Source organism: Gigantopelta aegis, chromosome 8 (genome assembly GCF_016097555.1).
Source record: "Gigantopelta aegis isolate Gae_Host chromosome 8, Gae_host_genome, whole genome shotgun sequence".
NCBI classification, from domain to species: domain Eukaryota; kingdom Metazoa; phylum Mollusca; class Gastropoda; order Neomphalida; family Peltospiridae; genus Gigantopelta; species Gigantopelta aegis.
In genome coordinates this window covers 77,662,556-77,680,481 of record NC_054706.1, presented here as the reverse complement: position 1 = coordinate 77,680,481, position 17,926 = coordinate 77,662,556, and the positions used below count along the sequence as shown (strand labels likewise).

The 17,926-nt window shown below is 41.1% G+C and overlaps 1 protein-coding gene across 3 annotated transcripts in view; it reads right to left on the bottom strand.

The window, feature by feature from the left end:
* LOC121378419 (sodium/calcium exchanger 1-like) overlaps positions 1–17,926 on the bottom strand; it is a 72,241-nt gene extending 54,315 nt beyond the window's left edge. For 2 of the 3 annotated variants that reach the window (XM_041506589.1, XM_041506591.1), the window contains exon 1: positions 134–372. The gene's annotated coding sequence lies outside the window, so the exon portion shown is untranslated. Of the gene's footprint in view, positions 1–133; positions 373–17,669 lie in introns of those variants that run through there. The other variant, XM_041506590.1, reaches the window with a different exon arrangement.

Here is a 17,926-nt window from a genome sequence, read left to right as displayed (position 1 = left end):
AAACCACAGAACAGTTTTCACTGCTTTTCATCAATAATAAATACAGCTGTCAAATTCCCATCGACTCACTCACATCAACATCATAACATGCTTTACAAACATGGGAACATTTGCAAATAAAAAAACAACTAACCTTCAGGTTATTTGCACGCCTGGGCTCCAGGTAACATAGCTCATCAATGAGTAACAACTAACTAACTAACTAGAGAGAAAGAGAGAGAATCTGTCGCGAAGGCAGCACGGAGGACTAGTATTAAAATCGGACAGATTGCAATCCAACGCCCATCCGAAGAACGCGTTCGTGCGCTAGAGTCAATCCTAGATCCACTCGTTTTTCAGTCCGCATTTTATCAATACCACCCAACCCACACAACCAACGTCAGGTCGCCAAACGTGTTCCTGTCGGCCTGCCTGCCTGGCTTGCCTCGGCTCGATGGTTCTATTTGTCAACATGCTGGGTGTGTGACGGCGATAAGTGGACATAACAATAAATAAACAGGTGGATTTGAGGGTACTTGTTTGATGTTTAGATGCACAGGTGAAAACAAATCCTTATAAAAATCGTGCGACACCGGAATCTGTAAACTGTATGTACGTACATACGTTTGTGGGTCAGTAGATCCCATGAACGTCTGCACTTGAGAAAGGTTTATTCGTTCATTCATTCATTGAGAAAAGTTAATTAAAACATTTAAAGTTTATTTTGTTTAACAAAACCACCCCATGACCTACAGTACATTGATGTATTAATAATGAATGTCAAACATTTGATAATTCTGACATATACAGTGGCGGATCAAGAAAGGGGTGGGGGAGGGGGGGGGGGGGGCAGTGACATGAGGTGGAATGCCAAGGGAGGTTTAGAGGGGGATCGTAAAAAAATGAAAATTAATATAATTAAGATCCGCCTCTCATATACATGTGATGTAGTATCGAAGGGAACCCTCTGCATTATTTTTTTTTATTAGCAGCAAGGTATCTTTTACATGTATTTCCTCCAGTCAGGACAGCACATATCACGGACTTTGTTGATTTTTTTCAGGCGTGGGTCATGGTTTGGGACGGTGAGAAAACAATCCGATAAATTGTCCATCAAGGGGGTTCGATCTTACGACGTAATAAACCGGGACGAGGGCTCTACGGACAGCAAGATTCCGTCCACACACGTGATCCAGTGTACTAGGTATTCCGTTTGGTAATCCGCCAACCACTGACCTCTCTGTCATAAACAAAGCACAGCTGAAGGACGTATCTCTAAGTGTAGGTAAACCGTAATTAACACTGAAACAAGTTACAAAGACCACCTTGTACACCAAGCACCTGTCTAGATGGGAGAGCTCAGACATAATATTCCGTCATAGCTCGACTAGCTGTTAAAGCCTGTTTTGTTTCACGACATCAGAGCACGTTGATTAATGCTATTGGGTGTCAGACGTGTGACGACACCAGAGCACGTTGATTAATGTTATTGGGTGCCAGACGTTTGACGACATCAGAGCACGTTGATTAATGTTATTGGGTGCCAGACGTTTGACGACATCAGAGCACGTTGATTAATGCTATTGGGTGCCAGACGTTTGACGACACCAGAGCACGTTGATTGATGCTATTGGGTGCCAGACGTTTGACCACACCAGAGCACGTTGATTGATGCTATTGAGTACCAGACGTTTGACCACACCAGAGCACGTTGATTGATGCTATTGGGTGCCAGACGTTTGACGACACCAGAACACGTTGATTGATGCTATTGAGTGTCAGACGTTTGACGACACCAGAGCACGTTGATTGATGCTATTGAGTGTCAGACGTGTAACGACACCAGAGCACGTTGATTGATGCTATTGAGTGCCAGACGTGTGACGACACCAGAGCACGTTGATTGATGCTATTGAGTGCCAGACGTGTGACGACACCAGAGCACGTTGATTGATGCTATTGAGTGCCAGACGTGTGACGACACCAGAGCACGTTGATTGATGCTATTGGGTGCCAGACGTGTGACGACACCAGAGCACGTTGATTGATGCTATTGGGTGCCAGACGTTTGACGACACCAGAGCACGTTGATTGATGCTATTGGGTGCCAGACGTTTGACGACACCAGAGCACGTTGATTGATGTTATTGGGTGCCAGACGTTTGACGACACCAGAGCACGTTGATTGATGTTATTGGGTGCCAGACGTTTGACGACATCAGAGCACGTTGATTAATGTTATTGAGTGTCAGACGTTTGACGACACCAGAGCACGTTGATTAATGTTATTGAGTGTCAGACGTTAGGTGCCAGACGTTGACGACACCAGAGCACGTTGATTAATGCTATTGGGTGCCAGACGTTTGACGACATCAGAGCACGTTGATTGATGTTATTGAGTGCCAGACGTGTGACGACATCAGAGCACGTTTATTGATGTTATTGGGTGCCAGACGTTTGACGACACCAGAGCACGTTGATTGATGCTATTGGGTGCCAGACGTTTGACGACACCAGAGCACGTTGATTGATGCTATTGGGTGCCAGACGTTTGACGACACCAGAGCACGTTGATTGATGTTATTGGGTGCCAGACGTTTGACGACACCAGAGCACGTTGATTGATGCTATTGGGTGTCAGACGTTACTAGAGCACGTTGATTAATGCTATTGGGTGCCAGACGTTTGACGACACCAGAGCACGTTGATTAATGCTATTGGGTGCCAGACGTTTGACGACACCAGAGCACGTTGATTGATGTTATTGAGTGCCAGACGTTTGACGACACCAGAGCACGTTGATTGATGTTATTGGGTGCCAGACGTTTGACGACATCAGAGCACGTTGATTAATGTTATTGGGTGCCAGGCGTTTGACGACACCAGAGCACGTTGATTGATGCTATTGGGTGCCAGTATTGGGTGCCAGACGTTTGACGACACCACAGCACGTTGATTGATGCTATTGGGTGCCAGACATTTGATGACACCAGAACACGTTGATCGATGCTATTGGGTGCCAGACGTTTGACGACACCAGAGCACGTTGATTGATGTTATTGGGTGCCAGACGTTTGACGACACCAGAGCACGTTGATTGATGCTATTGGGTGTCAGACGTTACAAGAGCACGTTGATTAATGCTATTGGGTGTCAGACGTTTGACGACACCAGAGCACGTTGATTAATGCTATTGGGTGCCAGACGTTTGACGACAGCAGAGCACGTTGATTGATGCTATTGTGTGCCAGACGTTTGACGACACCAGAGCACGTTGATTGATGCTATTGTGTGCCAGACGTTTGACGACACCAGAGCACGTTGATTAATGTGCCAGACGTCTGACGACATCAGAGCACGTTGATTGATGTTATTGGGTGCCAGACGTTTGACGACACCAGAGCACGTTGATTGATGTTATTGGGTGCCAGACGTTTGACGACACCAGAGCCCGTTGATTGATGTTATTGAGTGCCAGACGTTTGACGACACCAGAGCACGTTGATTGGTGTTATTGGGTGCCAGGCGTTTGACGACACCAGAGCACGTTGATTGGTGTTATTGGGTGCCAGGCGTTTGACGACACCAGAGCACGTTGATTAATGTTATTGGGTGCCAGATGTTTGACGACACCAGCGCACGTTGATTAATGCTATTGGGTGCCAGACGTTTGACGACACCAGAGCACGTTGATTAATGCTATTGGGTGCCAGACGTTTGACCACACCAGAGCACGTTGATTAATGCTATTGGGTGCCAGACGTTTGACCACACCAGAGCACGTTGATTAATGCTATTGGGTGCCAGACGTTTGACGACATCAGAGCACGTTGATTAATGCTATTGGGTGCCAGACGTTTGACGACATCAGAGCACGTTGATTAATGTTACTGAGTGCCAGACGTTTGACGACATCAGAGCATGTTGATTAATGCCACGTCAAACATAACATGACCCATAGACAATAAGGTTGCCCCCACCCATTAGGTGCGCCACCCCCATATAAGATCCCGTCTACGCCCGTGGGTTGTTGTAATAAATGGCTCACTCATGTATGTGCATGAGTGCGCACATATGTTGTCTGTTTTAGCTTCAGTCTTACGCCTTTTTTTGTCAGAACACTTCGAGACTGCACATTCTTGAAGCTGAAGTTTTTGGAATGATACCAAAACAAGGGCGCTAACTGGAGTCGTGATTTTGACTACACCTTGGTTTTGTCAGTCACGTCGACACGAGCAGTGTTACTGTGTAACGCATCAGGTAAAAGTGGAATTATTTGGCGCGCTGGTTATATAATAATTACCCTTGTTTATGAGTAAAACATCTGTTTATAGTCAGACTAAGGTAACATATACTAGTCATTAGCAATAGCGCAGGCATTGTGAAGCCGGGCTCAATGTGTAGTGCTTAAGCCATCATCCCTGTGGCTAGTAGCAGGTTCTGGGCTCGCATCCCGGTCCCGGCTCCCACCCAGAGTGCGTTTTGACGACGTCCTACATACTACACCGACTTCTCTCTCACTAACCACTAACAACTAACCACTGATCAACTGTCAGCTATAAAACTGAATTGTGTGTTCCGGACAGCGTGCTTAAACCTTAATAATAGCACTATTATTTCACTGATGTATTCAAATATTTCACTAAATGTTATATATATATATATATATATATATATATATATATATATATATATATATATATATATATAAGAATGGTGTTATTGTAAACGTCTGTTTAATCTCTTGACCAGCTCAGAGGTTTTGACAAATGTCTAGCCTAGTGGCAGTGAATTGATACTATTGTAGGTCCGACTTTATGGCAAACTTTAGAATCACAGACGTCTGAAACACCAGTCAGTTTGACCACTATTTATTTATTTATTTATTTATTATTATTATTTTAAATAATGCACAAGATACCGATGTCTGGTCAGGCCGATCCAACTGACGGATAGGAATTTGTTCCAATAACAGAAACGGACAGGTGCTTCGGACCAATAAGAATGACAAAAGTGGGACCGGCAAACACACGTTTTAAAAAAATAATTTCGGTCTCAGAGATCGAGAATCGGTCCCAGACCGGTAAAAAAGGGCTTTTCCCCACCTCTGATATATATATATGGTGGCTGGAAAAAAAGTCACAATTTAGTATAGGAAAAAAAATCACAGGAAAAAAAGTCACAATTTTTATATAAAAAAAGGTATGGGTTTGTAGAGTATTGAATGTGGCATCATACTCATATTATGCATAGGGTAATTTTTAAGTAGGTCAATTAGGCTAGATTAAAGAAAGAGGCCTCATATTGTGCATGGGTGGTGACTAATTGTTACACTTAATAATTAGGGTCAATTAGGCAGGATTAAAGAAAGAGTCTTCATATTGTGCAGGGGTGATGCTTGGGTCTAGCTTACTGATTAGGATAGATTTAAACTAAGGGCTTCCTATTGTAAATGATTTATAAAATGCCTAAGGTTAAATGTGTTTCACTATATATAGATATATTCTCCAGCTTGCTAGTATCAGAAGTATATTTAATATGGAAGTTATTCATAGCAATAAGGGTGGTCACAAAATCTGTCATGAGGGGTTCATGTATACCAAACATGCAACTCGCAAAACAAAGTTGTGGTGGAAATGTGTCAAAAGATCTAGTGGTAATTGTCGAGGTTCTATGATAACAGACTTACAGAGAGAGCACCCAGAAGCAGTTAAACCCCACAAGCATGCTGCAGATCAGACCCACGTCCATCTCGCCAAAATACGCAACTCGATGAAAGATCAAGCTGCCAGGACCCGGGACAAGCCAGGCCAGATCTTTGCCTACGTCCAACTGCAAGAGCGTCTTCGCAACTTGTGTGTTGATCACCTTGAGGACCGCAAGAATGTAGCAGAATTTCTTCATGGTATTGGGTGGAACATTAGCTCGAGTTCACATTTAGATAGACACAGATATATATATATATATATATATATATATATATATATATATATATATATATATATATATATATATATATATATATATCGCTAATGTAACTCGAATCGTGTCAACGCACCTTTAACATAGACACCTGGGTAGAGGAAGAGACAGCCGTGCCGTAAGAATAAACACTTGTCCTATTTATACATAGCACCATGTAGGCACTTCCACAATACAACACTTAGGTTCTGACAGTAAAACTCAGCTTTCATGATATGTGTGTCTATCTAAATGTGAACTCGAGCTATTGATATAATTTAACGATAGTGCTTCACTCACTATTCATAGTCTCTTACCGCTATATTGAACTCTTACTATTTGCGGTGCCAGCTCGGGCTGTACACAATGTATCGTCTGTTATTACTGGAACGAACAATAACAAAAAGTGCGGGACGTACAATATTCTAATTGCTTTTGACGTTTAATATGTATGTAATAGGTATGGCCGTTACGAGACCGTACTTTTTCCAACCACGAAAAAACGAGAGAAAAAAAAGGAGAGCGATAAAGATATTTGAGGATTACCCACAATTCTGTGCCCAAGTATGTTGTACGAGTAATATAATGCGGAGTAAGATTACAGACTTGGATACTGAACTATGTGCTAGAATATTATATTGTTATGGTTGAAAAGAGGATAATCACAGTTATTTGTTTTAATCTCCACCTTACCCCCACCAGTAACAGTGCCGTACCTAGAAGACGGAAGATAAGAGCTTTACTAGAAGGGGTCTAGGCAAGGGGTAGGGGTGGATGGCAAGAGCCCCCCCCCCCCCCACCCCACCCCCGAAAAAACATTTTTAGTTTAAAATGTATCCCTTTTTGTACCAGGAAAAATCCCTCTATCATTGTACCCTGATTATTTATGTTTTTCCACTCCATTTTTCGTAGTCGAAGTACAAAACAACAACAAACAACATCCCAAAAAAAAAAAAAAAAAAAACAACACCCTCACCCCACCCACCACCCCAACACCCCACTCATTATCAAGATGTATACTCCAACCCCCACCACCCACATTAATATTTCTGTCAGACGTGCAATTATACTTGTAGTACATCCGTAAGGGGACGGGATGTAGCCTATACCCCAGTTTTAAGACGCTCGCCTGGTGGGATCGATCCCCGTCGGTGGGACCATTGGGTTATTTCTCGTTTCAGCCAGCGTACCACGACTGGTATATCAAAGGTCGTGACATATGCTATCCTTCCTGTAGGACGGTATGTGTTTCCTCTCTAAGACTATTTGCCAAAATTACGAAATGTTTGCTATTCAACAGCCGATGATTACTAAATCATTAGCCTCTAGTGGTGTCGCCAAACAAAACAAACACGTTATCTTTCGAATCAGTAACACCGGGTGATATTATTACAAGATCTTGTGACCAGCAAGTTTACACAAATCCCACCTATAGTTTTTTTAAAAGGATTCTTCAAGCTTTGTGTTATCAAATCCAGGAAGTATCTTAGAAAAAGTTGTTCATTAACATCTTTATCTTTATAACCGAGAACCGTATTAAAGAAAAAGATAGGAAATAAAACATTTAGTGAAGCTTATGACTGTAATATATTTAGATATCACAATCCCGTTGCTTGAGTGTGAACTTTAAGTTTTATTTTCTAGATGGCTTTACATAAATTATACATGTCGATTTCCCTGCTGAATACGCGCGAAATGTCACGTTGTTCCACTTCGGTGACGTAGCCCAGTGGTAAAGCGTTCACTTGATTCGCGGTCGGTTTGGGATCGATCTCCGTCGGTGGGCCCATTGGGTTATTTCTCGTTCAGTGGACAACGATATTACGTTTTACTATTATGATTGTTATAATGACCAGTTATGCTGTCTGAGAAGATAAAATGTTAATAATGAATACTGTTAAACCATCGCTTACTTTTATTCTTGTTCTTTTCAGTTTATTCAATCGTTTTTCACAAACGTTTACTTTAATTGATTGATTGATTTACTTATTGAAAATTGCAGTCGCCATTATTGTACAATTTAATGTTTTTGTTACGAGGTGATAAACAAGACTCTAGTCGTACTCACGACCACTCTGTTGACACTGCCTATACACATTGCAATCATGTTTCGACATTCGGACGTTAGTTCTGCCAAAATTACGCGTGGGATCGATACATTTGTAGTCATTTATTACAAATTGAAAGTAAAAATAGCGAAATATGGCACTTGTAACAATGATACTGCATCTTCAGGTTCAAGGACGCTGACCTGGACACACATATCAGATACCTGGGCAGTGTCTGTCCACGACAGTAGGTTACTTGTTATAGTTTACTGAAAGAGAAGTCGATGTAGTAGCCTTATATTTCCCCACTGAGCGGTTAAAGCTCAATTTGGGTGAGTGTCGGTGCTGGGGTGCGAACCTGACAGGTTTAATTTAGTCTGAACACATTGACTTATTAATCATTGGATGTCAAACATTTGGTAATTTTGACATAGTCTTAGAGAGGTAATCAGCTACATGTTTCCATTAGCAACAAGGAATATTTTATATGCACCATCCCACAAACAGGATAGTATATACCACGGCCTTTGATATACCAGTCGTGGTGCACTGGCTGAAATGAGAAATAGCCCAATGGGCCCAATGGGCCCATCAAGCGAACGCTTTGCCACTGGGCTACGCGTTTGTGGAAAGGTACATGTAAATGATTGTTTGCTGCTAATGGACAAATGTAGTGGGTTTCGTCTTAGACGATATGTCAGCTTACTAAATGGGTCACATCCACGGATGGATGATGAATCAATGAATGTGTCCAGGTGGTGTCTTTAAACAAAACAAATTTTAATTTTAATATTGATCTGTAGGGAAGACAGTTTTAAATATTCTAGTTTAAAACTAGACAACAATCGTAGATCGTGATTTATAGAAAACTCTCACAGATTAACCAGTACAATATCAAATGTACTCTAACTACCACGTAATCATCCAAACATCCATCCATCCGTCTGATTAGATTGTCTGTCAAAGTCCGTCGATCCGTCTGTCCGCTTGTACTGCTGACCAATGCCGTGACAGACACACTGTTAATAGATTGCTCGACTCCAACTCCAAACAATTTTTACATGTCCACATCCTTCGAAGGTGCAGGCATGTCTCTCTGGACTCTGACTGATTGCCTTAACTAATACGTCCGTAGTTATTGGAAGATACAGTTCAGTTACAGCTTTTATACACGATAGACACACAAAGAAAATACAGATACTAACATTCCGAGCAAGAAGATACGATTTGTATATTATTGTAATACACTTGAAAAAGCGCTGTTAGCCGAAAACAACTTTCATTGACAACTCAGTCAAAAATAATCCTTTTTAATTCAACAACCATCACGCCATTCTGTTCCACGTGCTTGCACAAACAATTCTGTTAGCACTTGTGATGAAATATTAAAATGACTAAATCGACCATGTACCATCGAAACAAGCGTGTCCCTGGAGACCGTTGTATGTACAAGACAACAGACCGACATTAACAGAGTGGATTGAATCGAGACGCCGACCATCCAAGTTTGGTTTGTGAAGAATGCCCTCAGTGTCCTCATCCATGTTTGTTTTGTGAAGAATGCCATCAGTGTCTTTATCCTTGTTTGTTTTGTGAAGTATATCCTCAGTGTCCTCATCCATGTCCGTTTTGTGAAGAATGCCCTCAGTGTCCTCATCCTTGTTTGTTTTGTGAAGAATGCCATCAGTGTCTTTATCCATGTTTGGTTTGTGAAGAATGCCCTCAGTGTCCTCATCCATGTTTGTTTGTGAAGAATACCCTCAGTGTCCTCATCCTTGTTTGTTTTGTGAAGAATGCCCTCAGTGTCTTTATTCATGTTTGTTTTGTGAAGAATGCCCTCAGTGTCCTCATCCTTGTTTGTTTTGTGAAGAATGCCTTCAGTGTCTTTATTCATGTTTGTTTTGTGAAGAATGCCCTCAGTGTCTTTATCCATGTTTGTTTTATGAAGTATGCCGCCCTCAGTGTCCCCATCCATGTTTGTTTTGTGAAGAATGCCCTCAGTGTCTTTATTCATGTTTGTTTGTGAAGAATGCCCTCAGTGTCCTCATCCATGTTTGTTTTGTGAAGAATGCCCTCAGTGTCCTCATCCATGTTTGTTTTGTGAAGAATGCCCTCAGTGTCTTTATCCATGTTGGTTTGTGAAGAATGCCCCCAGTGTGTTTATCCATGTTTGTTTTGTGAAGAATACCCTCAGTGTCCTCATCCTTGTTTGTTTTGTGAAGAATGCCCTCAATGTCTTTATTCATGTTTGTTTTGTGAAGAATGCCCTCAGTGTCTTTATCCATGTTTGTTTTGTGAAGTATGCCCTCAGTGTCCTCATCCATGTTTGTTTTGTGAAGAATGCCCTCAGTGTCTTTATCCATGTTTGTTTTGTGAAGAATGCCCTCAGTGTCTTTAGCCATGTTTGTTTTGTGAAGAATGCCCTCAGTGTCCTCATCCATGTTTGTTTTGGGAAGAATGCCCTCAGTGTCTTTAGCCATGTTTGTTTTGTGAAGAATGCTCTCAGTGTCTTTATCCTTGTTTGTTTGGTGAAGTATATCCTCAGTATCCCCATCCAAGTTTGGTTTGTGAAGAATGCCCTCATTGTGCTCATCCAAGTTTGGTTTGTGAAGAATGCCCTTAGTGTCTTTATCCTTGTTTGTTTTGTGAAGTATATCCTCAGTGTCCTCATCCAAGTTTGGTTTGTGAAGAATGCCCTCATTGTGCTCATCCAAGTTTGGTTTGTGAAGAATGCCCTTAATGTTTTTATCCTTGTTTGTTTTGTGAAGTATATCCTCAGTGTCCTCATCCAAGTTTGGTTTGTGAAGAATGCCCTTAGTGTCCACTACGTTGGACGAGCACCGGCCTCGGTGGCGTCGTGGTTAAGCCATCGGACATAAGGCTGGAAGTTCATGGGTTCGCAACCCGGTACCGGCTCCCACCCAGGGCGAGTTTTGAACGACTCAGTGGGTAGGTGTAAGGCCACTACACCATCTTCTCTCTAATTAACCATAACTAACCCACTGTCCTGGACAGACCGCCCAGATAGCTGCGCTGTGTGCCCAGAACAGCGTGCTTGAAACTTAATTGGATATAAGCACGAAAATAAGTTGAAATGAATGAATGAATGGACGAGCGGACAAATATCTAAAGTCGGTAGAGCGTTCAGCTGAGATGCTTGGGTCATTGGGTCGAACCACCTCGGCGAATCCACTGGGTCCAGCCACTGTCCCATGCACGGTCCCACGACGGAGCAGTGCATATAAAAGGTTACTTGCTGCTCATGGACAAATGTAGCGAGTTTTTTCTCAAAGAAATGATCAAATGTTTGACATCCAATAGCCAATGATTAATTAATTAATAAGCTCTAGTTCCTGCACAGAAAGGTCAACTGACCGAAATACGCACATAACCTATTCACCCCATTATGTATAGATAGATTACTGCACAAGCCGGAGTGCTATGCGGAATTTATGAAACGAGTTTGGGAATTATTTTATTCTCCGAGCAAGAGCTGAAACAATTTCCAAACGAGTTTCATAAATTTCGAATGGCACTCCTGCAAATGTTATAATTTATTTATTATCCGCAAACTATGATTTTGAACAAACGTTAAATATGATTGTAATCGCTTTACAATCGACCTTAATAACATCCGGCGATGCCAAATACAGTGACGTGGATTGATGTCAATTTCTGAAACCGTGACGTCACGGTATTCTTATGACCCAGGCAATAAAGATTACGTGGGTAAAATACGATATTTATGTAACCGTTTATTGGAGGCCATATGGGTAATAAATATCGTATTCATCTCAATATGTGAAAAATAATATTCACCTCAATACGTATATATCCAGTTCACCACAATATGTATATAGCTTATTCACCCCTATGCGCAATGATCCTATTCATTTCAGCAGGCATATACCCCATTCAATTCAACACATGTGTGGCCTGTTCATCTCAGTACGTATATATCGCATACTCTTCAGCACATCTTATTCACCATAATACGTATATATTCGTTTCACATCAGTACGTATTACACGGTATATATATATCATATTTGCCACAATGTGTATAATATATCTCAGTCACCACAATACGTATATATTCGTTTCACATCAATACATATTACACGGTATATATATATATATATATATATATATATATATATACCGTGTAATACGTAATATATATATATATATATATCAATCATATTTGCCACAATGTGTATAATATATCCCGGTCACCACAATACGTATATGCCCTATATCTTACAGGAAAGAGAAAATGAAGGACCCCACTCTGTCAGTCGGAAGGCATAACACAGCGAGTACACTGCGGGCAAATTAAGTGTATATATTTTAAGCTAGCAGGTTTGAGGCCATTTAATAATAAGTCAACTGTCCGTGCTATAATGTTTTCAAGACGCCAGGTTGATAAGTCGATTCCGTTTCACTTCATGACACAATGTCACCTAGTAGAATGCACTTTATGTTATTTTGATGACTTTTATGTTCAATAGCGCGGAACAGCATAACGCGAATATCAACCATTATTTATTTGTATGTAACACATGCCCACATGCAGTCATAAGAATTATACAGTTGCACACATTCGGTTTAAAAACGTTTACTGTGACACATTCACGCACATACATACAAAACACCCACATTGTTTGTGCTTCATAATTACCCGTACACGTGCATATACACACAGAGAGATACAAACACACATGCACCCACGCACCACGCACGTACATATACACACACTGATACACACAGAGATACACCCACCTACCACGCACGTACCTACACATACACATATACACACACAAATACACCTACGCACCACGCACATACTTACACATACACAGACACACACATACACCCACGCACCACGCATGTACATATACACATATAGATACAAACACATATACATCCACGCACCACGCACGTACCTACACATACAGATACACACACATATACATCCACGCACCACGCACGTACATACACATACACAAATATACACACAATATACACCCACGCACCACGCAGGTACATACACATACATAGGGATACACACATAAACACCCACGCACCACGCACGTACCTACACATACAGATACACACACATATACATCCACGCACCACGCACGTACATACATATACACAGATATACACACATATATACACCCACGCACCACGCACGTACATACACATACATAGGGATACACATATACACCCACGCACCACACACGCACATATATATACACAAAGATACACACATATACACCCACGCACCACGCACGTACATACACATACACAGATACAGACACAGATACACCTACGCACCACGCACATACCTACACATACACAGACACACACACACACACACATACACCCACGCACCACGCATGTACATATACACACATAGATACAAACACATATACACCCACGCACCACGCACGTACCTACACATACAGATACACACACATATACATCCACGCACCACGCACGTACATACACATACACAAAGATACACACATATACACCCACGCACCAAGCACGTACATACACATACATAGAGATACACACATATACACCCACGCACCACACACGTACATACACATATACAAAGATACACACATATACACCCACGCACCACGCACGTACATACACATACATAGAGATACACACACATATACACCCATGCACCACGCACGTACACACACAAATACACACATATACACCCACGCACCACACACGTACACACACATACACAAAGATACACACACATATACACCCATGCACCACGCACGTACATACACATACATAGAGATACACACACACACACACACACACACATATTCACCCATGCACATACACATATACGCCCACGCACCACGCACGTACATATACATACACAGAAATACACACACATATACACACATGCACCACGCACGTACATACATATACACGGAGATACACACACATATACACCCATGCACCACGCACGTACATATACATACATAGAAATACACACACACACACACACACACACACACACACATATATATATATATATATATATATATATATATATATATATATATATATATATATATACCCGCGCACCACGCACGTACATACAGAGATACACACATATACACCCACGCACCACGCACGTACATACACATACATCTGAAATCGGTAAACTAATGACACATTTCCCAGTTAGCTACCAGTGACGGGTTGTTGGTCACGTCGACCAGACTTCAGGTAACACACCACCATTCACGTTTGCATGCATTTCAATTTTCAATACAATATTTATGTCAGAATGTATTCTGAGAACAGGACAATATTGAGAAAGTGTATTCGATTCATAACTTTCAATGAAAAATCAATTTTGAGTTATCCACCCTTATGCCAAAGCGCGGCGTTATTGTGATGTTACAATAAGTCTAAACATATCACTACTTCAAATCAATGTAATTTAAATATTACAATGGCCAGCGTACTTTCTTATCATTTCTGTATTTGATAATATTATGATGTACAATAAAGACATGACAAATGGTGGTGTTGTGTCTGACACGACTCACATTCCTTTAGATGCTCGACCTTCAGACGATGCCAGTGAAGTCTGAGAGGTATTCAATTATATACATTTATAATCACCTCCCCCATCTCAATATGCCCTACCTACTCTCGTTGGACTGTAGTAAATGTCGAATTAACCCTAGCTTGCGTGCGGCTACTGTATGGTAATGGCCCCAACACGTGGTGCCGTGTTTTATTAAAGCAAGTCAATACTGTGTGAGGGAAGGCTATTATTGTCAACCACAACAATGTGTGACATAGCAACAGAACAATGTGTGACATAGCAACAGAACAATGTGTGACATAGCAAAAGAACAGTGGTCACAAATCAATAACTCGGAGACACGCTGGAACCCACAGATCAAACCGGCATGGGGTTACGGTTAGTGAGGTACTGGGGCAGGGCAGTACGGCAGAACACTGCTGATAACTACACTAGAAGAGAAAACTCACGAGGGTTTCGCAATTACATTCCGTTTACACAGAGCTGTGACTGGTGTTTCAAAAGGTGTATGGATTATGTTTGTGTGTGTGTGTGTGTGTGTGTGTGTACATGCGTTAGTTTTATTATACTGCGAGATGATGTTTAATAACAGTGGAATACGTATTATAAATGTGTGCTTGTGTACGTGTGTGCCTTGTAATTTTTGTAATTGTTACATATAATACAATATAACATACATGATATGTCAGATTTATCACGATGTTTATTATTATTTATTTTTAAACACTGTTATTCAGTCACACGCGAGTTACTGTGGCGACCACGAAAACACGACCCAATTATTTTGTATCACAGCAGATCCTTGGAGTTTCTCTATTCACTTTTGATAACATTTCCCGTATTCAGTTAGGTTTATCGATCTGTTCGTGTTTTGTTGCCAGTTATTGCCAATTGTGTTTTTTTATAAATATTGTCGTTAAGGCGCGAACGTACTGTAACGATTTGTATTACACGGAAACAGAACGTTTAATAAAGGAAACAGAACGCTTAATAAAGGAAACAGAACGCTAGAAGGAAACAGAGCGTATTCTGATCGTCTCCAGCCTTTTCAACGTTCACGTGAACAATTCAACACAGATCTGTCCTTTGCTACATCACTACAAGTTAACTTAGATAAACGCACCGCTCCTCACTGCAAGAGTATTGTCTTACCTCGCGAATAGTGTGAGAAAACGTCAATACACGCCTACTGAGCTTTCAGAAAGCTGTCCTTCCTAAACATTCCTGGTGATTATTGTTAATTAACGGATTAATGTAAACGGATACACTGTTTCGCTACATAGGTTACTGGTACACGTAAGACAGCACCTATCACGGTTTCACGATCTTTAATATACCAGCTGAGAAGCATATTAGTAACAGAGATATCAACGAATACGAATACTATTACTGATTTTGGACGGTCGTCACCAATTGTTAATATCTGTCGTAATGACGACTATCAATATAATAATCGTAATTAAAATGGGCATAAAACGATTGCGAAATACCATACAGCATAGACAAAAGATTGGCTATAATATTTGTATTTGTGTTATTAGCACTGGGCTCAATTACTGGATTACTGGTGTGGTCAAAACCGTGAATCTCACGACATGCACAGTGACTCAGCCTACAATCACTTTTGTAAAGTTTTGTTTAAGTTTTATCTTACATTCGAACTGAACACTCTGTAAGGATAACTGTAATCGTGTTTCGTGCAAATGGTCACTAATATTTACAGTATTCGGTGTCTCCAAGCATTTCACCTAATCAAAGATCCACAAACCGAAAACCGTGTGTGCCCACGTTAATTATCGTGAAATCTGTATTTATGAGGATCTGAAAGCCAATTAATCAGCCTGCCTGGTGTTTCTAACATCTTCGGTGCTGCTACGTTCGTTACCTAATAGATCCAACGCTCAGATTCCAAACGAACGGCATGCGTGTCGTAGATCGAGGTTCACAATCAAATGTAGCAAAACCCACTGTGACTGTCTGATTGGTAGAGATATATGTCACAGTATTTAATATTTGCGCAATTGCCAGTGTTTCCAGGGAGGTTTCGGGGGTCAAACCGTTCTCTGCTCAAGGGAATTGTTTTTTGTTTTAACAGTTTTCCAGGGAGCATAAGTTTACGTTCTTTACCCTCCTAGAAACTTCACTCCCCACAGTCTAGATCCGCCCCTGCATTAATTCCTCCATGCGCCTTTAATACTAGAGCTCAAAACGGCCTGTGACCAGGTCGCCAAATAATATTATTTGGGCGATCTTCTTTAGAGCTATAACATATGAGCCACTATTAATATTTGTATTGCATATACTGATTCCACATTAAAATCTTGCTCGTGGTTCATGGTTCGTTTACCTTAATTTTCCAACATCCATTATTATTTTTTGAGTCACCATATTTTTTGGCGAGTTTCGAGCCTTGAATACATGCATAGCTATAGCGTAGTAAATAGTATACATAGATTAGACGTAGCGCTCTTACATGTAGGTGATTTCAATATCTAATCTCAGCTGCCATAAGAAGATTAACGAATTTAAAAATCCAAGACAAATACAACTATAAAACATTACTGTTCATCGTATACAATTACTTGCAACGTTGAGTTCTGCACACTCGTTGACGTGTTTATTTTGTTTGCATTAACTACAAAAAAATAATTTGACAAAGGTCAGCAGTGCACGAGTCAGGGTCAAAGGCTATCAAAGATAACGGGACAGTGGCCGTCTTATCCACCTTCACACCTAGTCTGGGCTGCAGCCTTCCTTTGTGAAAATAAATCACATCGTACACATTTAGCGTGTTTACATTCCTTCCTTCCTTGTTGACCGTACATGCAGTTACACCCATCTATTCTTGTACTTCAATAACACAAACACAGTACAAGTAATGCACTCTTGTACTTTTGTAGATGCATTTCAAAACTTCGTAACATGTGAATTGCTGCAGATTTATTTTACCTCTGTACTGCTTCGCATCTCACAGAAATATGCCAAAAATGTCAAGTGAATGAAACAGAAAACCGGCCGGTTGCGTTACCTAGCTAAAAGAGGTCAGGTCAACGGAAACAAATAAATAAACACAAAAAAACATCCTACCTGTCACACGCTGGTCTGGACGTCAAATGCTTTCTGTCGCCCTACTACCAGCTGTGTTCGATTGTCTATAAAACAGCATTCGAGGTACAGCGGTGACGTTAGACGTTGAAACACAGATGTTGCAGCCACCCAGCCGCCATAGCGTTACTCCGAACTGCCGTACAGCGATTCAGTTGAACCAGGAAATCCACACACACAAGCACACACACGCGTTAAACGTCGCCAGATCAGTGTGTATCACGTCTAGAAACAAGCAC